Below are 22,500 nucleotides of genomic sequence, written 5' to 3'. Positions count from 1 at the left end.
TTCTCGTTGCTGACGTTACAATGCTAATCCTCGGTGCGGATTTCCTCTCTCATTTCCACCTTCTGGTCGATGTCGCCCACCGACGATTGGTCAACGCAGACTCGTACTTGTCGACACCTCTTCAACCCGCCCACTCTAACCTCGCTCTCCACATCAGCGCACCCACGGATGCCTACGCCCACCTCCTCACGTCGTACCCGGAAGCTTTCCGTCCAGAACTTCGCCAAACGCCCACGGTTCCTGCCAAGCATGGTATATATCACCATATCAAGACGACGGGACCCCCAGTCTTCGCAAAATTCAGATGTCTGGCACCGGAACGATTGGCAGCCGCCAAACACACGTTCGCCAAAATGGAGGAAATGGGTCTTTGCCAAAAGGCCTCCAGCCCATGGTCGTCACCCTTACACATCGTTCTGAAGAAAGACGGCTCCCTCTGTCCGTGCGGGGATTACAGGCGCCTGAACATGCAAACAGAACCGGATCACTACCCCCTCCCAAACATTGCCGACGTGACCTCCTACCTGCACAAAGCGAAGGTTTTCTCTACGCTCGACCTCCTGAAGGGGTATTATCAGGTGCCTATGAACCCAGAAGACATCCCCAAGACCGCCATCACCACTCCGTTTGGTACATACACCTTCAATTACTCCTGTTTTGGCCTTCGTAATGCTGGGGCAACGTTTCAACGTCTCATGGATGGCATCTTAGGGGACCTCCCTTTCTGTGTATGTTATGTGGACGACATACTTGTGTTCTCCTCCTCAAAAGAGGAACACCTCCGTCACCTGCGCATCGTGCTCGACTGCCTGCAACAAAATGGCCTTGTAGTCCGGTACGACAAGTGTACCTTTGGCGCCAACGAAGTGTCGTTCTTAGGGCACCCTATCACTCTTGAAGGAGTCCATCCCCTCCCTGAGAAGGTAGCAGCCGTTCAGAACTTCCCCGCGCCCTCGACCGTCAAAGCTCTGCAGGAATTCTTTGGCATGATCAACTATTATCACCGTTTTCTGCCAGCCATTTCCGCCACTCTTGCTCCCCTCTACGCCTCCCTCAAGGGCAAGCCAAAGAACCTGAAGTGGGGTCCCCTTCAAGAAGCAGCCTTCTGCAATGCAAAGAAGGCCCTATCAACTGCTGCGGCTCTCACTTTTCCTATCCCACACGCCCCTCTCCTTCTCTCCACCGATGCCAGCGACATCGCTATTGGTGCAGTACTCGAGCAGGTGGTCAAAGTCTCGCCCCGCCCATTGGCCTTCTTCAGCAGAAAACTGTCCAAGGCAGAATCGGGTTATTCTACCTTTGATCGAGAATTGCTGGCGGTGCACTTGGCTGTCCGTCACTTTCGCCATTTCTTAGAAGGTACGCCCTCCGTCATTCGCACAGACCACATGCCTCTGGTGCAGGCCTTCACTCGACAGTCTGACGCCTGGTCCGCCCGTCAACGCCGACATCTCTCCGCCGTGGCTGAATACAATTGCACCCTCCAATACGTCCCTGCGAAAATGAATCCCGTTGCCGATGCCCTGTCAAGAAACACGTTGGCTGCCGTTCAACTGGGATTGGATTACAACGCCCTGGCTGAAGCCCAACGACAGGATCCAGAGTATCAAGCTTGTAGGACATCCTGCACGTCCCTCCGTTGGGAAGACTTTCCCCTCGAAGACTCTAACACCACCCTCCTCTGAGACGTCAGTACTGGTAGACCGCGACCTTCGATTCCTGCTCCCATGCGCCGACTGGTGTTTGATTTCATTCACGGCCTTTCACATCCCTCGTGCCGTTTTACTGCACAGCTGCTGAAGGCAAAGTTCATTTGGCACGGCATTTCTAAGGATGCTAAGGATTGGGTCCACGCCTGTACTTCTTGCCAAACTTCCAAAGTACATCGACACACGGATTCAGGAGTGGGCACCTCTCCTCAACCTCAGCGTCGTTTCGCACACATTCACGTCGACGTTGTAGGCCCCCTACCCACATCACAAGGACATCGTTACCTGTTTACTGTCATCGACCGCTCCACTCGTTGGCCTGAAGCCACTCCCATGGAAACTGCAACATCCGCCTCATGTACATCTGCCTTACTCTCTGGATGGATTTCAAGATTCGGTATCCCTGAGCATATTACTTCTGACAGGGGAACCACTTTCACCTCTCAATTGTGGACGTCATTAGCGAATCTCCTGGGCATCACCCTACATCAGACAACGGCCTACAACCCCGCTGCCAATGGAATGGTTGAACGTTTTCATCGCACCCTCAAAGCAGCTTTGATGTCCCGCTGCAAGGATTGCAACTGGTTTACTCAGCTTCCCTGGGTCCTCCTGGGACTAAGAACCACTCCTAAAGACGCCCTCGACGTCTCGGCAGCTGAAATGGTGTATGGCGACCCGTTGGTCGTCCCTGCCGAATTTTTTCCTTCTACAACCTCCTCCGATGATCTCCAGCACATACATCACGTCGTGGGAAAATTTACTCCGTGCCGCCAGACTTACAAGCCCCCAGCGAAGCATCACATACCAACGGACTTGCACTCTGCAACGCACGTCTTCCTGCGCAACGACACCAGCAAGCCACCACTAACGCCCCCTTACACGGGCCCTTTCCTTGTGATCCGACGCAGTCCGAAAGCATTCCTCCTAAACATTCGGGGCAAAGAGGACTGGGTCTCCATTGATCGTCTAAAACCTGCTTATCTTCTGCCAGATGACCCGCCTACAGTTCGCCTCTCTAGATCAGGGCGCCCTATTTAACATGTACAGTATGTCATTTTTAGGGGGGGGGGGAGCCATGTACCAACCATGTGTCACACAATTGTACATAATTATTTTGTATATATTATGCTTGTATCTGCGCTCTTCCCTCGCACTAAAAAGAACCTGAATGATCATGTCTCCGGTTCTGCTCTGTAACATTGTCTGTCTCTCGAACAGGTTATGTCCGGTTGCCTTGAGGTTTTGTATATAAAGGAGAGTGTTCCTTAATAAACAACTCAGTTGATTGCATCCTGCCTTTGAGTTCACAACCCTCTCTCGGCCCGTCACAACAGCTTGCAGTTGATATTGACCGAGTGGCTGCATATTCTTAATATTCTGATGCTCAACAGTATAAACGTTCCACGTAATATATATGATATTTTTAAGTATATTTTTTAATCGGTTACCAACTACCAAATTTATTTCTTGGTCTAACAAAAATATGATCCCTAAACAAATTAGAAATATAGGATAACAATAAATATAGGTAAATATATTCAGACATGTGGTGTCTTTCTCAAATCTTGCGTAATAACTAGACCGCAGTAAGCAACATATTGAAGGTATTTTTGAAAATATTGACGTGGAATAAAATCTATGTAAAACATTGTGAAAATATCTTGAGCACATACTGGGTGCTTGTAGGAAACATTTTCTCTTACAATTCATCACCGAATTGTTGATTTTATATCCTATGTTGGTCGTGGTGTATGATGTATGTCCTTCATTCTTACATCACGCGGAGTTTCTTGCTTTTCTTTGGATTTCTGATAGATATTAATCAAACCATAACAAGCAGCAACAATAAACAATGGGCTGGTTTAAAGAACAATTGGTATCTCCTTCATAAATGGCTAAGAAATTAAATACTAGTTTATGACCATTCCTACGGATGGCATTTGTAATAATTATTATTGTTTTTACCGTATTTAGAGTTATTTGTAATTGTAATATCCTTTCAAAATGCAACATAATAAGATATTCCATAATATAGTCTTAATACAGGTTGATATCAATATTATTCCTATTCTGTATAGTACTCTGATTTGTATCAATCACTGAATACTATTAATATATATATATATATATATATATATATATATATATATATATATATATATATATATATATATATATATATATATATATATATATATATATATATATATATATATATATATATATATATATATATATATATATATATATATATATATATATATATATATATATATATATAGATAGATAGATAGATAGATAGATAGTTAAATATATAGATATATATGTGTATGTATGTGTATATCAATAAGTATAAAATGAGTTGTAATCGTGGGAAGACGGCTGCAAACAGTCATATTGGTAGTAAAACCAGAACTACATATTTCATCACACCTCAAGATGAGTAGTGTATAATAAAGTGATTGTCGGAATAATGTAAAAATTACTAAAATGTTTGGTTAAAAAGGTTATATGAAACCACGAAGGGAAGGGAATTACATTTATTATTGGACTTATACTTACAGTTCGTGAATGAATCAAGAATGCAGGTAATTACATACAGACACGGCTGAATAGAAAGTCACATTTTTTTCCCGCTTAAGTTTTCTGCATTCAAATAATTTTTGGACAAGGAAGGAGAACCAAACAGAGACTACTGATAACCAACAATAAGACACTGCTAGAGTTTTATCAAGTGCTTTTATACAACTCCATCACGAGCTACAACAGTATTACAAGCCATATTGCCAATGAATGTGCGGAAAGGCAATATGAGGCTAGTTGCTATATAAGAGAACAAATAACTACCTACATATAAATTCAAAAGCTTAGCAATCATTCTACAGCTTCGTGCATGGCATGGGTAGAATATAAACATTCTTCTGTCTTCCTAGATTTATTGGTGATGGACATCAATAGAAACAATCCAGTATGTTTCCCAAAGACATTTGAACAAGAAAAGATTCATGTGTCTCATAACCAGATTCGAAGAGAAGATATTCTTTCAGCCATATCTCATCTGAGAAGGCTGGAAAATAAAGTTCCAAAGTATAAACGCTAGCTGAAGATTAGGCTTTTTATAAGAAGTGATTGTCTTGCAGTAATTCAGGCCATCAGTCATACTAGCATAAAACAATGAACCATCTACAGTGCAAATGAATCAGGATTGGACAGTCACTGGGCTATTGCAAGATACAATCAATGAAAAGAAAGAAGACACTTATTAAAGGATATTATTCCTGCATGTGAAGTCCGTTAGAGAATGTATGTCCCCAGCTGCAGGTATCAAAATATTCGAACCAAACTTTTTTAAAAAAAAGACAAGGGGAGCACTCAAGAAGGAAGCTCGATGCTGGTGAAAGATCTTGTAGCAGTCATAATGTGAGGAGAATCTCATATCTCCGAAATTGCATCTAACAAAGAAGATTCACTTGAATTCTAGTTGGAGAGAGATCACCTGAGATTCACTTCCTGCTTTACATCAATTGTAGTCCTTTGAACATAGATGTTTCATGAATTCCTTAAGAACATTCCTAAATAATAGGGGAAACAGAAAACTGATGACAACTGACAATGGGACAAATTTCAGAGGTGCAGGTAGATAGCTACAGGACGCACTACAATTTATGGACCAGGAGGGCATAGGTAAAAACAACAGAAGAAAGTTATTGAATGGAATTTTTTCCCCTTGCTGTAAGTTGTATGGAAGATGTATAAGAAAGAACGATTCGATCCATTCCTGAGTCTCAAGCACCACTTCTGTTTAGGTAAATCACAAGGATACTTACCATACTTTCCTCTGTAAAGTAGATGGAATAACAACACCCAATCTTTGACAACAGTGACTAATGACCATTGACAATATTAAGAGATGACATCCGATATCTTGGGCAATTATGTACAAGTCAACAACTACCTATGAAACTTACCGTATATCCCCCACCAGGATATAAAGAAGAACAAGATATCTATATTTGAAAGAGTTTAAACCTGTGCAAATCTTGGCCGACATATTCTGATCTAGGTGAAGGAACGATTACTTGATCAACCTTAGACAACATCATAAATAGCTTTCTCTGTCTCCAAAAAGGATTCTCCAGATTGATTACATTGAGTTTATTACCTATGCAAATCTTCTCAATAACATATGGAGACTTGGATGTGTAAACAAGATTTACTGAGATATGAATACCACCACGCACATAGTAACATTGCAGACTAAAAAGAGTAAATTTTTTGGACCAGTACATAAATTGGTTAAACTTATCTCAAGGGAACGATACCTTTAGATTTAGAAATTTTGGACATTGTTTTACATTGAAATTTTGCATTGCCGTCAGTGTCAGCTTTTAGATCTATACCAATAATTAATAGTTACTACAGATTTATAGGGAAAAATATGTAGATACCTATTATAATGCAAGGTATAAGGAGATATGTTATAATGTAAACGTAGTAATGTCCATGTACCGAGAAAAATAATACATCCCAGAGGACATTGTATAATGTTTTTTTTACTCTGTTTCTCATATTAGGTAGTTATATATATATATATATATATATATATATATATATATATATATATAAACATATATAAATATATATATATATATATATATATATATATATATATATATATATATATATATATATATGTAAAATTGTTAATAGTGGTGTATTATTCAAGATAAATCTCAGTATTGAAATTAAAGAGTGTGTATTCAAATTTCATGTAGCTGCTAATTCCATCGTCAAACATACACACACACATGTATATATATATATATATATATATATATATATATATATATATATATATATATATATATACAATGTATACATATATATATACATATATATATATATATATATATATATATATATATATATATATATATATATATATATATATGTTACAGAGAGAGAGAGAGAGAGAGAGAGAGAGAGAGAGAGAGAGAGAGAGAGAGAGAGAGAGAGAGAGAGAGAGAGAGAGAGAGAGAGAGAGGCGTTTGTAACGTCTCAAAATTTTCATACCTTTAAGATCTGTATATCACCATATCACCAAAACGCCTATCTCCAAACGAAAAAAAAAATTGAAGAAGTTGCAAATTCCATAAAGCTACAAAGAATAATGTAAATCTGCCGATTTCATTTTTCACAAAATATATCCGAATTTGACCCATGTACTGTATGTTTGTTTTTGCGAAAATAGTTTTCATGTTTTGCTGTCCAAAACTTCTCTTCAACACAAATAATTGAGTTCGCCTCATACCACTTGAATCTCTCTCTCTCTCTCTCTCTCTCTCTCTCTCTCTCTCTCTCTCTCTCTCTCTCTCTCTCTCTCTCTCTCTCTCTCAAATTAAAGTTGATACGTAAGAAAAGCCATAAAAGAGAGAAAAATCTTTATATGTTAAGGCTGACTGAACTGGGAAGATAATTTGAAGTTGGAATTCAAATATAAGAAAATTAAAGTCAAACCAAATATGAAAGTAGGGGAAGGAGGTTTAAGCTGTGGGAAAAAAGGACATACATTAAAATGTAAATTAAAAATATAGCCTTGGAGGAGTAAACCAAATATAAAATGGGGTGTGGGCTGGGAGCTGTGAGAAAAAAAACTCCAAACATGAAAATGTAGCAGATTTGAGGCACTCTATTCAACAGACTAACCTACAGAAATCTAGATACTAAATTGAAAGGACTTAATGAGAGAGTTATAACAATGTAAAGACATTGGTATTTAAGCCTAAAGTCGTCTAATGGGAAACTTGGTATGAGTTATTTAGGCAGTCAATGTGTGAAGTAAAGAGACACGAGACTAAATTAAAAAGACTTAATAAGAGAGCTATAAAAATTTAAAGACATTACTCTTTAACCCTAGATTCAGGTGATGGGAGACTCGGTATGAGGCAGTTAGGTAGTGAATATGTTTAGGAATGAGAGACAAGACTAAATTCAGATGACTAAATAAGACAGCTATAGCATTTTAAAGAAATTGCTATTTAACCCTAAAGTCGTCTGATTGGAGACTCGGTATGAGGCAGCTAGACCGTAAATGTGTTAAGAAAAGAGATACGAGGCTATATTAAGAAGACTAAATATGAGAGCTATAACACTTTAAAGACATTGCTATTTAACCCTAAAGTCGTCTGGTGGGGTACTCGGTATGAGTCAGTTAGGCAGTCAATGTGTTAAGGAAACAGACACGAAACTAAATTAAAAGCACTAAATAAGAGAGCTATAACATTTTAAAGACACTACTTTTTAACCCTAAAGACGTCTGATAGGAGACGTGGTATGAGGCAGTTACGCGAAAAAAAGGTGTTAAGGAAAGAGATACTAGACTAAGTAAAGGAGACTAAATAAAAGAGCTATAACATTTCAAAGACATTACTATTTAACCCTAAAGCCCTCTGATGGAAGGCTCGCTATGAGGCAGTTAGACAGTCAATGTGTTAAGGAAAGAGACATGAAACTAAATTAAGAACACTAAATAAGAGAGCTAAAACAATTTGAAGGCATTGTTATTTAACCCTAAATGAGAATCAGTGACTGTGCGTCATTTAAAACATTCAATGTGTGTGACAAGGGAAGCGGTCACAATGTTTGACTCTTCACCTCCATCAAGAGACGGAAGATGAGGTCAATTGGGATTCAAGAAGCCTTGGATTTACCAAGGCCCTGTTGATATGGATTTCTTGACCTGGTATCGATTTTACAGCTACTACCCCCTTCCCTGCCACTTGGCCTTCCATCTTCCTGCTCTTTCTCAGCCACTTTCTCCATCTCCTACTTCAGGTTTTCCTTTTCCCCACGCCCTTTTCTCTGCTTTTTCAGTTATTTCATTTCTTATTTTCATTTGAGTATGAATTTTATATTATACTCAATCTAGCTCTAACTATTATATATTGTCTGCATATAAAATTATACATACATGCGTATTATAGTGTAGGTCGAAATCATCAATATCACACAGAAATACAAGCTTCAAAAAAATAATGTCATATTAGGGCATTATATATAGTAGGTGTCCCAAATATAGTTTATTTCTAAAAAGCATTGTTATCTATTTAACCTATTTTATATAAAGCTAAAGTAAATCTAAGGTTAATATATACAAGGGTTTCAGTGTTCTTATCATTCGTTGATATAGCAGATAATTTTGACCTTGCTATATCTTTTTATCTTGTGCCTACGTCTTTGGGCTAGATGTTTTTAGTACATATACTATTCTCGTTGCTGTTTAATATATTTTTGATAGTACTCAATGGGCAACTTAATATTTATATAATTTTCCTCAAATTGGATGAATTTTTTGGTGGTAAATGCATGCAAAGCAGTAATTTGATTCAGATTATGTTACCTTTGGTTAATTGCTATTAGTCTTAAAGAGGTTATAATCATTTAGTATTCTGTCGATCGATTTTAAGGTATAAAGGCATTTTACGAAAAAAGATACAGGTTTTTGGGATAATTCTAAAGAAGCCTTTCTTCACTCGAGAAATATCATAAAGTTTTTTATTATACTACAAAAATAGATTTTCATGTGAACCAGTATATATATATATATATATATATATATATATATATATATATATATATATATATATATACGTAAGATTTTTGGTGTGCGTATTATCTACGATTCTATAGTAATTATATCTCCTTCACCTTCCATGTTCTCATTTACTTCTTGATTTCATATCAGAAACAATAATTTAAGAAAATATCATTAAAATTAACATGTTTTTGTTTCAGAAGAGAATGCAGTATTTACCCATAATAGAGCAATGCAAGATTTAAACATCTATCATCAAATGTGAGTATTTGTATCTATATCTTTGCAAATATACGTTTACCAATCTCTAAGTACACGCAGTTTGTGAATGTTCGATATATACACGTCAAAACATAAATGCGTACATCATCCTACCTACCCACGGTAAATGATATCGCCTTCGAAGCCACAGGTGCGCTCCCAAATCCGGGATATATATCTGTCACACTTGTTTCCTGAAATTTTTCATGGCGGCTAACGGGGGACTTCTATCAGTCAGGGAAGTACATCGCTTAAAGATATCTCCCACGGGGATGCATGAGCTAAAGGTCTTAGCAAAAGGCTTTCGAACGATACCCACTCGTTACATTCAGCTTGGATGAATAGGAAATTAGGTTGAGGGGTCAGCGCGAAAGATATATCACTAGCCTGGTTTTTGAAAGGTAATTCTTAATTATGTAAAGTCCTATATATATATATATATATATATATATATATATATATATATATATATATATATATATATATATATATATGTATGTATTTATGTATATATATATATATATATATATATATATATATATATATATATATATATATATATATATATATATATATATATATATATATATATATATATATATATCTATATCTATATATCTATATATATATATATATATATATATATATATATATATATATATATATATGTGTGTGTGTGTATGTGTGTGTGTTTATATGTTTAAGCTCAAATGATTAACGGCTAGCATGATTCATTTCTCTACACTTACACAACGTTATCCATCACCTCATGTTGGTGGAGATACATTAGTCAAAAAGGACTTCCAATATCTAAGTAAATGAATAACTTAGAGCTCAAATTATATTATTAAAGGTTTAAAAGGATAGTGACATGTCCCTAGCTAGCAGGACAATGCACCCAGAGAATGACCACAAATAGATATGATCAGCGCCAAAGTCCCCTTTCTACCAAAGCTAGGACCAGGTAGGGGCAAGCAATGGCTTCTTATGACTCAGCCAGTAGATCTATAGGCTCCCCCAAGCCCTCATCCTTAGCTCACAAAGATGGTGAGGTTGCAGACACTACAAGAAACTAACGAGCTTCAGCGGGACTGGAACCCCAGTCTACCAGAATACCAATAGACCACCACAATCCTAAGCCAGAGTTTAGTCTGAGACAATCCAAATAAATATTTACTGCAATGATTTCGGTTTAAAACCATAGGTTTTCAAATAACAGAAAGTATTAAGAAATATAAGGAAGGCAAATAAGTTGGAATTCCTAACGTCCAATTTCTGTCGGTATATGATTTGATATCCGTGACCAGTGATAGCCCTCCATCACAAGCAATAGGAAAACACTTGGTATGTCTACGCACCCACAGTTGTTTTGATGAGATTGAGAGGCTCAGTAAATTGAATTAGGAAAAGGATCTTCTGGAGTAAGTAAGAGGAATAATTCTTCCCATAAGGCTATGTAAAGGTAATTAAGTTGCCTTTAGGGATTATAAGGGTGTTACGTTACTTGCGGTACCAACTCAGGTATATGGTTGGATATTGATTGAGAGATTAGTTCAAGCGACAGAAGGATTTATAAAGTAAGGATAGTATTGGGAAGAACATTGTATTTGAATTGATTGATTTTACTAGACCTGATACATGAATAGTTTAGAATTAATGATGAAGGAGCGGTCTTTATCATTGTGACGGGCCGAGAGAAGGTTGTGACTCAAAGGCAGGTTGAAAGCAACTGAGTGAGTTTATTGTAGAACACTCTCCTTAAATACAAAATATCAAAGCAACAAAAATTTTCATGTTAAAAAATTGACACTTACAAAGGAGAAAAGCAGACATGATTTTTCAGGTTCTTTTTAGTGCGAGGGGAGAGTGAAGATACAAGCACAAAATGAATTATGTACGATCGTGTGACACTCGGTTGGTACATGGCTCCCCCTCTAAAAATGAAATACTGAACATGTTAAATAGGTGCCCTGAATCTGGAGAGGTAGTAGTAAAAACTGCACCGATTAGCTACAGTGAGTGGCTGTAGAAGTCGTTGGTTGGGGAGCGAGCGAGTGGTGGATGATGGGTGGCTTTGTTGCCGCTCCGGCTCGTCACGGGGTAGGCGAGTGTGTCCTACGGCATTCATAGGCGTGTGTGTCCTACAGCATCCATAGGCCTACGGCATTCATAGGCGTGTGTGTCCTACTGCATTCATTGACGAATGTGTCTTATGTCATTCATAGGCGTGTGTGTCCTACGGCATTCATGGGCCTACGGCATTCATAGGCGTGTATGTCCTACGGCATTCATAGGCGTGTGTGTCCTACGGCATTCACGTCAGCTTTGGTTGAAGTTGAATAGGTGTCCTCTTCGTCACGAGTGGAGGCGTTGATGGAGGTTTTGATGGTCATGAAGTGGCTGTCCATAAGGGCGTCGGCTTTGGTCATCAAGTCCTTTATGAGTAAACTATCGACATCGGGTATGGCATCGCGTACAGGTTTGGGTAAACGGCTTACCCAAAGGGCACGAAGTAGGTTCACATCACGAGGAGAGCCGTCCGCGGCAGGTTGCAGGCGAGTAATACTGGTCATTTTCCCGAGGGTGAGCGAGGCTCTTTGGTCCCCCAATGGTTGTTGAGAGAGCTGAAAAAAAGCGTTGCTATACGGGCGGCTGGCGACGGCGAGTAGTGCTGCAGAAGGTATGTGTTGACGGCGTCGTAGTAACGGTGAGAAGCGGTGTGGGAGGGGGAGGGGGGTGAAGGCAGGAGGAGCGAGTTGCTCTGGGGTCACCAATGTGACGGTGGTAGGAGAAAAGCAGACATGATTTTTCAGGTTCTTTTTAGTGCGAGGGGAGAGCGAAGATACAAGCACAAAATGAACTATGTACGATCGTGTGACACACGGTTGGTACATCATCAATGAATCTATAAAAATGTATGGTAGAGTCAATGAGAGCAATATGGTTACTGTTCACAACTTGTTGAATGAATAATGGCTTTTTATGGTGGCCAATTAGAAACTTCCCTGCCTGGTGATATGCCTGACTGGGGTTCAAGTCCCGCTGAAGCTCGATAATTACTTGTAGTGTTTGCAAACTCACCATCCTCGTGAGCTCAGGATGGTGGTTTTGGGGAAGCTTATAGATCTACCTGCTGAGTCGTCAGCAACCATTGCCTGGCCTTTTTCTGTCCCTAGCTTGGCTCTAAGGCATTGCTCTGATAGCTAGGTCATTTTCAGTGTCCCTTACATCTGCCGTTCATGAGCGAGTTTTAAACGGAGTGTGTCCTACGCCGGCTGGGCACCAGAGTGCTGATGGAGATAAGAAAGTTGATTGCATGAAGCTTTGATTTAGGCATTAGGTTACCAAGTCTTTAAGTTGTTAATTTGGAAATAGACTGCATGTGATGAGTGTTGAAAGTATATGTGACCAGGAAGAAGGTAATGTAGGTAAATGGAGACCAGACTGGATGTTAGAAATGAAGTGGTTGGTTTGCCTAATTATCTTGCTGAAAATGATAACTTAGTATGTAAAATAGACAGAATAGGTTAATCGTAATATTTGTGAAGCAATAAATGTACCAGAACGTATGCAAAAGATTTCAGACGTTATAATAAAAATTTCACGTTAACGTGCAGGTAATCCTATTTTTCTGGAGTAGATTTTGGAATTCTATTGATGAGTTTGTTGATGTCCCTAATGGACAAAAGTACTAACTCCAATAAAGTCTTTTAATTTTTCTTTTCCGTGGCTATAATATATCACGTGTCAACTTTCGTGATATCTACAGCCACACACACACACACACACAAACACGCACACATACATATTATATATATATATATATATATATATATATATATATATATATATATATATATATATATATATATATATATATATATAAATATTCTTTTGAAATATTATTTTTAATACCGGCAGGGGTCACTTGCCCCTTCGGTAGATAGACACTGCGCGTCACAAGAAACAGTCTATCCTCTGATGTATCTTGATGTCTCTACGCCTTTACATCAATAGGCGTAAGTGGAGGTGATGATGACGATGAATAGGTTTTTATAAAATATACGGTCAAGTAGGCACAACTATGGGTAAAAAGAAGACAGTCAAGTCAAACCGCAATAGAATACATTTTGATAATATACATACTCATACTTTTCGAGTTTATTAGCTATGGACTACTGTTTAATGTAATATTTTAAATGTACGTTCTTCATATATCTGGCGTAGATTCTGAAATAAAGTTATATAACCTTTTGGCTAGCAAATCTGCTTCTCCTTACCGTCATTCGTAGTTCAGTGCCCTCTCGAGTTAGGAGTCAAATAGAAACCTGAGGGTTATATCAATATGCGCATTAAAATCATCCAAAATCTTGTTAAAATTTGTTATGTAGCAAATGATATATAGTGAAGAAAACGATGAGGTACATGGTGTTAAGTGGGTCAATGATCTAGTCAAGTAATTGCAGGACTACGTTTTCTACCAACCCCACCCCCCCCCCCCCTTACAAAAAAAAAAAAAAAAATGGAGCTGAGCGTCCTTACCACTAGAGATTTACTGGGACACTAGAAATGCTCTTAGTCTCAGTGCTACTGTCCCAGTCTTCTTCTTCTTCTTCTTCTTCTTCTTCTATTAAGTTTTTATTTTGTTTTATTTTGTATGAAGTAAGCATGGTTTCCTTCTTTTTGGAGGACTTTACTTTGGCTGTGGGGTACACCGTGGTCCGTCTCGGCCGCACTGCCTGACATCGCTTAGACACCGGTACCGTATGTTCATGTGTTGTACCAGTAACCAGCGTCCGTCCTCCCCGCAGCGAGGATTCTAGCGTGGTTAGACAGTTCTAGACGTGTGTATAAGTATGTAACACCTATTTGCTTCGAGTCACCAACCTTTAAATAATTCAAGTGCGTGCTGTTCCCATCATAGAATGCTTCTTTTGTCTACAATTCCTACAATTTTTTCAAGAAGTTCCTCCTAATTCTAGCTGGCATTATCCAGTGCGGACTAACCACCGAATAATTAATAAATTGTTTATTGCAACTGTAGCACATTTGAATTTGAATGAAAATTTATCATAACATAATATTATCAGAAGAAATTATTCTCAATGAAGATCTGATTAATTTAAAATTGGGTTCATAAGAAAATACAATTATTCAAATTTTACGACATAGACATATTAACATTGAAAAAATCTATCTTTTCGAAAGTACAAATGATACCACGTCATATTACTATTTTCTTGCCTTAGGTGTCCAAAGTTTGGAGCTTAAAAGTTCCTGAGCTGCTCCTTTTATTTGCCTGTTGGCAGCCTTTCTGAAAGCTTTTAGGCCGATTCCAAGATACTTTTAATAAAGATCGAAAAGGGCTCTCAAAATCTTCCGAGAAGTGATCTCAAAGCTGCCGGGAGCAGTTATAAAAATCCATTTTGTTGATTCAAGAACTTTAGAAACATTATCATAATTCACCTAAAGTTTTAGAGAGAGAGAGAGAGAGAGAGAGAGAGAGAGAGAGAGAGAGAGAGAGAGAGAGAGAGAGAGAGAGAGAGAGAGAGTATATCTTTTATTTGCATTTTGCAAGACTAACCCTTCATACTAATATCATATAATATAATCACAATCGAATAGTTTCAATAGCTATCACTTCATTTTAAGTGGTCTTAGGGTAATGACAAAATAATTATGATTGTTACTAAATACAGTGGATTTCAAAATTTCAGGAATTCCACTTATTGCCCAATGATTGATACACTCGCGCGCACACACACAAACACTCATACGCACACACACAGACACACATTTATATATATATATATATATATATATATATATATATATATATATATATATATATATATATATATATATTTCTGAGTGAAGATACCTTAACGTGGTGAAATGGTTTGCGTATCGCCATGAGTAGCAAAGCTATACCTGTCAAGGCCACCCATGCCAAATTGGTTTACTGTGAGCGATTAGACAAAAATCTCCCACCATCACCAGTCAGCACTGACCCGCGTAATGATGTAAACTGGCAACATTCCAGACATAAATTGACATTTCTAAGGTGTTTTTCCTGCAGTGGATTAGAAACAGCTACATTTGTCATATATATATATATATATATATATATATATATATATATATATATATATATATATATATATATATATACACACATATATATATATATATATATATATATATATATATATATATATATATATATATATAGATGTACACACACACACATATATATATATATATATATATATATATATACATATATATATCTATATATATATATATATATAGATTCAGTTCTGTTAGTTTTCTTTCTTTTAAAATTTTATGTTCTAATTCACTTTGTACAATGAGGAAGTGTAGACTACATGATACACAAAAGTGCTTGATACCTGGTCTTCCACTTTTCTGTTTCCTGTGGATTTTACATCTAAATATATTTCACGTTTTGTGACTGTCAAGGTATATATATATATATATATATATATATATATATATATATATATATATATATATATATATATATATATATTTATATATATATATATATATATATATATATATGTGTGTGTGTGTGTGTGTGTGTTTTTGTGCGCATGTGTCTGTGCTTACATGTAATTGATTCTTGTGAGTGTACATTTATGCAAAAAAAAAAAAATCATGTATATGCCCAATCATTACTCTGTAAGCAAAATATGTTCATGAAATTTGTCGTGTAAAATGAAAAAGTGAAAATTTTAATGAATAAAAATTCAGCTTCTTTTCATTCTCTCGCTTTAGGTGCTGTCACTATTCATGCGTGAAGAGGAGTGATGTACATTAAAGATAAACTCCTCACCAGTCTCTCTCTCTCTCTCTCTCTCTCTCTCTCTCTCTCTCTCTCTCTCTCTCTCTCTCTCTCTAGTGTAAGCCTTTAAGAAGCATCCAAGGACAAGTGTTTCACAGGAAACAATTTTAATTTTTCTAAAATGGTTTTATTCATTTTAGAAATACATTTTTCGATAGAATATCGAGCAACAGGTGATGCTCAACCTCAGCAAGGTTATTGTCTAAATACGTATTTTTAAGCTACACACAAACATACGTATGTATATATATATATATATATATATATATATATATATATATATATATATATATATATTTATATATATATATATATATATATATATATATATATATATATGTGTGTGTGTGTGTGTGTATATGTATATGTATATATATATATATATATATATATATATATATATATATATATATATATATATATATATATATATTATATATAAGTGTTTTAGTGATAACTGTAATAGAATATTTATTATTTTTTCATTATAAGTATTCTTCAAAATATCTTTACTAAAAATATATATTTTTTTTTATATTAGCAATATTTAATTTCGTTTTGGATGCTTTTGTAGTTTTTTCTTCTTTTAGTTAATACCAAATATATAGAACCAATCCTGCTTCCTTTGTTTTACATTATTCAAACTATTTTCTTCTTCAGTGTAATTTCAAACTATCCGTTTGGATAACTCTATTTCTTCTGGAATTTTGAATGTTTATTTGATGCAGGAAACCTTATATTGCCTTCTGTATTTCTAATGTCTGTAACTTGGTTTCTTCCACAGAAAATTACTGCATTCGCATCTACGGATTCTTTTCATTATTTTCTATTTATAGTTTGCCTCTTGTATAATCTGAACGAGAAGAAAAATATTTCCCTAAATGTTTTTTTTTTTTTTATTTAACTTGGGTAAATTAAAGCTTTTTTTTCTTCCTATGGTTTAACGTCCCTAACTAGTGAACGCCATTCAGAGGTTCAAGTCCCGCTCAAACTTGTTAGTTTCTTTGTTCACTACATCTTTACCATCCTTGCTAGCTAAGGATAGGGACTTTGGGGGAGCCTATAGGTCTATCTGCTGAGTCATCAGCAGCCATTGCCTGGCCCTCCTTGGTCCCAACTTTGGTGGTGAGATGGCTTGGGCGCTGATCAAATATATATGGTCAGTCTCTAGGGCATTGTCCTGCTTGATAGGGAAATGTCACTGTCCCTGGCCTCTGCCATTCATGACGGATCTTTAAACCTTTTGAGCCTTTAAATCTGATTTTAGGTAATTAGAATCTTACTGTATTTCCTTCTTCGTTCAAATAATTTGAGCCTGTTTTTCACTGATGGTCTCATCTAACCCTCTTGGATCATCAACTAATCTACAGCACGCACAGGCTAATGCTTTTAAATATATTCCTAAATTATTTATTCATATAATTTCAAGGCTCTCTATTTTTCTATATTATCAATTCTTTCCAATTACTTAGCAAGAAATCAATTTGATCACCAATGTATTATAATAATTATTTTCGTATATTTTCATTTGTTTATTTATCCTCTTAAATTCCTTATATATTTTCTTTTAAAGTTACAAATCTTTCAAAATCCTTTCCAGTAATTATTTCCTTTATATGAGACTATTATATAACCTAATTTCTATTCCAAACTTTTCTTGTTATATAAATGAATTGAATGTTGCATATTGTCAGAGGTAAATATGATTTAATCTCTTCCCCTTTTTTCGATATGCATATTTTTATGTTATTTCCAGCTTTCTTTCTGAACCAATGCTGCATCTTGTCTAAGTTTTTGATAGTTCATTCTTTGACAAAGTACATGCCCTATGGGGGTAATTTTACGAATTCTGTCGTCCTTTTACATACCACCTTTCACTCTTTTTACCTGTAAATTCAGTTTCATGAATTAATCGAACAAGTAATTTCTCTATTAAATAAGAACATCTTCATATCACTAAATGCTCCCAATTCCTTCACCTGGAATCAGTTTCACGAAAGCTTATATGTACTGTACTCCAACCAGCTCCATCAAGGAATGGAAGAACAGACCGGGTGATGGGGGAGGGGATTGGATGATGGAGCCAGTGGTATCCCTCCTTCTCTCCCACCCTGCATATAAAACAGTCTCATCTGCATAGGGCAAACACTGGGCTTCGCAGCCTCTCAGTATTATGAAGGACTTGGCAATTAAACTGTCTTTGATTACTATGGGTGGCCCGACTGTGGATTAAGTCTGTATCAAACACGATGGTTAGGAAAAAAAGCTAAGGTAAAAATGGAACGTTTCGAGAAGAAGAGAAAGAAATCGAGGTAAAATGAAGGTGATGGCTCGGGAAGAGCAGTCTTTTGGGACAGGTCGAGAGGTAGGTGGAAGAGGAGGAAACGTTATTGGAGAGAGAGAGAGAGAGAGAGAGAGAGAGAGAGAGAGAGAGAGAGAGAGAGAGAGAGAGATTGTCGTGAACGGAAAATAAATTGATTTTATAAAGAGACAGCAGTGATTTGAAACAATAATGAAACGAAAAAGTAAGCACACACACACAGAGAGAGAGAGAGAGAGAGAGAGAGAGAGAGAGAGGAGAGAGAGAGAGAGAGAGAGAGGAGAGAGAGAGATTCAAAAACTGCTGTCGTCAGCTGTAATAAGCTGACGGTACAAAGAAGAAGTGCAAAGATTTAAAACAAGGATTGGATGAGGAAAGAAGCTTATACTACTGATAAATGAGAGAGAGAGAGAGAGAGAGAGAGAGAGAGAGAGAGAGAGAGAGAGAGAGAGAGAGAGAGAGAGAGAGAGAGATTGTATGTTGTTTCTCGACTTTTTTTTCAGCATCATTGAGTAATATATTAAAAGACGTAGCCATGTCTATAGTCAATTCTTTTTAGCAAGGCATATTTGCACCGGCTCGCAGGGGCGCCCTTTTAGCTCGGAAAAGCTTCATGCTCGCTGATTGGCTGGGTGAGATAAATCTAACCAATCAGATAGCAGGACATTTTTCCTAGCTAAAAGGACACCTCTGCGAGTCGGTTCAAATGCGCCTCATTAAAAAAGATTGAGTATAGTCGATCAATTGTTGGCAACTTAAATGGAAATATTATTCATAAGGTAATTTTCATAACTATCTATCACCATCATGATGTTATAATCATGCGTAATTGTCATCTTGTTCAGAGCAGTTATAATTGTCATTTCGACATGAGTGGATGTGAACATATGTTTGCATGGAGGAATATAATTCTCCTCCTTCACAAGCTTTCACGTTATAGATCCTAAAAAAAGTCTATATTAGAAAGGTATAATTAATTTCCCTTGAACAATTAACAAAAGGTAGTTTAGATTTGCTGGAAGGGAAAAAAAAAAGAAACAGTATTGTGTCGGTTTATACGTATGTTGACAAAACATTCCGAAATTATTTGAAAACACCATTAAGCTCAACACACATTTTTATTCGTACAATTCAAACAATGAAGAAATTATTACAAAATACTTAATGATGAAAAAAAAATCTTCCAATATTCTGCACATCTGATTAAGGAAGGGTGATATTCTAAAATGATCGTGAATATTCATCAAATTAATAATTTATATCTCCTCCACAAGGAATGATTATGTATTTTTAAAATGTTAAAATGAACATATTTGGTTCAGTTTTATCCTCTGATTAAGAAAATGCTCTTAGTATTCATAAGATAAAAAAAAAAAAAAAAAAAAAAAAAAAAACATTGATTATATCCTTCTTGTAATATTGAAATAATATATCAACAAGAGCCATCAGAGATTTCTAACCTCCGCCAAAGGTTAATGGAGTTGCCCATGGCTTATGATCTATTTGTGGTGGAAATATCGTCAAAATCTGCCACTTTGTTTTGATGTTATCTCTAAAATGGTGAAAATTAAAATTCGTTTCCAGAATCCGGATTCGGATTCGGATCATCAATAAAATAGAATTTTTTGAAAATCCGTTGAATAGTTTTGGCGTTATCTTAAAATGGCAAAAAATGCAAATCTGGATTTAGAATCCAGATCCGGATCATCTCCAAAATTTAATAGTCGTCCGTGACCTAAGATCTATATGTAGCGAAAAATTCGTGAAAATCTGTGAAGTATTTTTGACGTAATCCTGTCTAAGCCCTCAGAAAAAAAAAAAAACTTGAATCCGGATCCGGATCATCTCCAGAATTTAATGGGGTCGTCCATAACCTAAGATCTATCAGTGTGAAAATTTTGTCAAAATACGTCTAATTTTGACGTCCATTCTAAAAGAGCAACAAATGTAAATCCGGATCTAGAATTCAGATATGAATTATCTCCAAAATGTAATGATATCGTCCATGACCTAAGATCTATCTGTGTGAAAATTTTGTTAAAATACGTCGCGTAGTTTTGATGTATTATAGTCTTCAGAAACACGAAACAAAAATGTTAATCCGGATCTACAATCTGGCTCCGTTTCCGGATCAGCTCCAAAATTCAATGGGGTCGTCCATGACCTAAAGTCTATCTTCGGTGAAAAATTCATCCAAATCTGTCAAGTAGTTCTGATGTAATCCTGTCCTCATACAAACAGACACACGTCCACTGACACAAGGACAAGTAAATAACCCGACAAAACACGGAGGTAATAATTTAGAATCCAGATCCGGATCATCTCCAAAATTTAATAGTCGTCCGTGACCTAAGATCTATATGTAGCGAAAAATTCGTGAAAATCTGTGAAGTATTTTTGACGTAATCCTGTCTAAGCCCTCAGAAAAAAAAAAAAAACTTGAATCCGGATCCGGATCATCTCCAGAATTTAATGGGGTCGTCCATAACCTAAGATCTATCAGTGTGAAAATTTTGTCAAAATACGTCTAATTTTGACGTCCATTCTAAAAGAGCAACAAATGTAAATCCGGATCTAGAATTCAGATATGAATTATCTCCAAAATGTAATGATATCGTCCATGACCTAAGATCTATCTGTGTGAAAATTTTGTTAAAATACGTCGCGTAGTTTTGATGTATTATAGTCTTCAGAAACACGAAACAAAAATGTTAATCCGGATCTACAATCTGGCTCCGTTTCCGGATCAGCTCCAAAATTCAATGGGGTCGTCCATGACCTAAAGTCTATCTTCGGTGAAAAATTCATCCAAATCTGTCAAGTAGTTCTGATGTAATCCTGTCCTCATACAAACAGACACACGTCCACTGACACAAGGACAAGTAAATAACCCGACAAAACACGGAGGTAATAATTCATTCTCTATTAGATAGCTAATACATATGCACGTCTGACCAAAAGCTGAGTATAAACGATAAAGAAGCGTTATAAAAAGGGACATGGCGCCACCCCATGCACGAAACTGAAGAGTCATTCACACAATTCTATTAGAAATTGCGTTGGATATAAATTTTAAAAGAAATGTTTGAAGACAAGAACTGGTAAAGACTGCCAAAAGGAAACCTCTATTGCAAACTTCACTCCACTTCTCACGCTTCGATGAGCTAAACCCCAAAAAATAATGTTTATATTGCCAAACTTCAGAGAGGTTCTCTCTCTCTCTCTCTCTCTCTCTCTCTCTCTCTCTCTCTCTCTCTCTCTCTCTCTCTCTCCTATACCATCTTTTTCATATCTATCTTTACAACAAACACATACACGCATTTCTTTCGCGCATTTCACCTTTCCTTCCACAGACATTCCAAGTGTCTTTTACTTTTATTGCAATACAATTGTTTTATTATGATTATTATTATTATTAGTAGTAGTAGTAGTAGTAGTAGTAGTGGTAGTAGTAGTAGTAGCAGTAGTAGTAGTAGTAGTAGTAGTAGTAGTAGTAGCTAAGCTATTAGTATTAGTATTATTATTGGCTAAGCTACAATCCTAATTGGAAAGAAGGATGCTACAGTATAAGGCCAAGGGCTGCAACAGGGAAACCTCCCCAGTGATGAAAGGAAATAAGTAAATGGATAGATTAGTGTGCCTCAGTGTACCCTCAAACAAGAGAACTCTAACCCATGAAAGCGGAAGACAATGGTACCGACGCAATGGCCCTACCCACGACTAGAGAAAAATTGGTTTGATTTTG

Source organism: Palaemon carinicauda, chromosome 1, assembly GCF_036898095.1.
Source record: "Palaemon carinicauda isolate YSFRI2023 chromosome 1, ASM3689809v2, whole genome shotgun sequence".
Classification (NCBI taxonomy): Eukaryota; Metazoa; Arthropoda; class Malacostraca; order Decapoda; family Palaemonidae; genus Palaemon; species Palaemon carinicauda.
The sequence above is the reverse complement of the archived record's forward strand: the minus strand, read 5'-3'. Positions refer to the sequence as shown.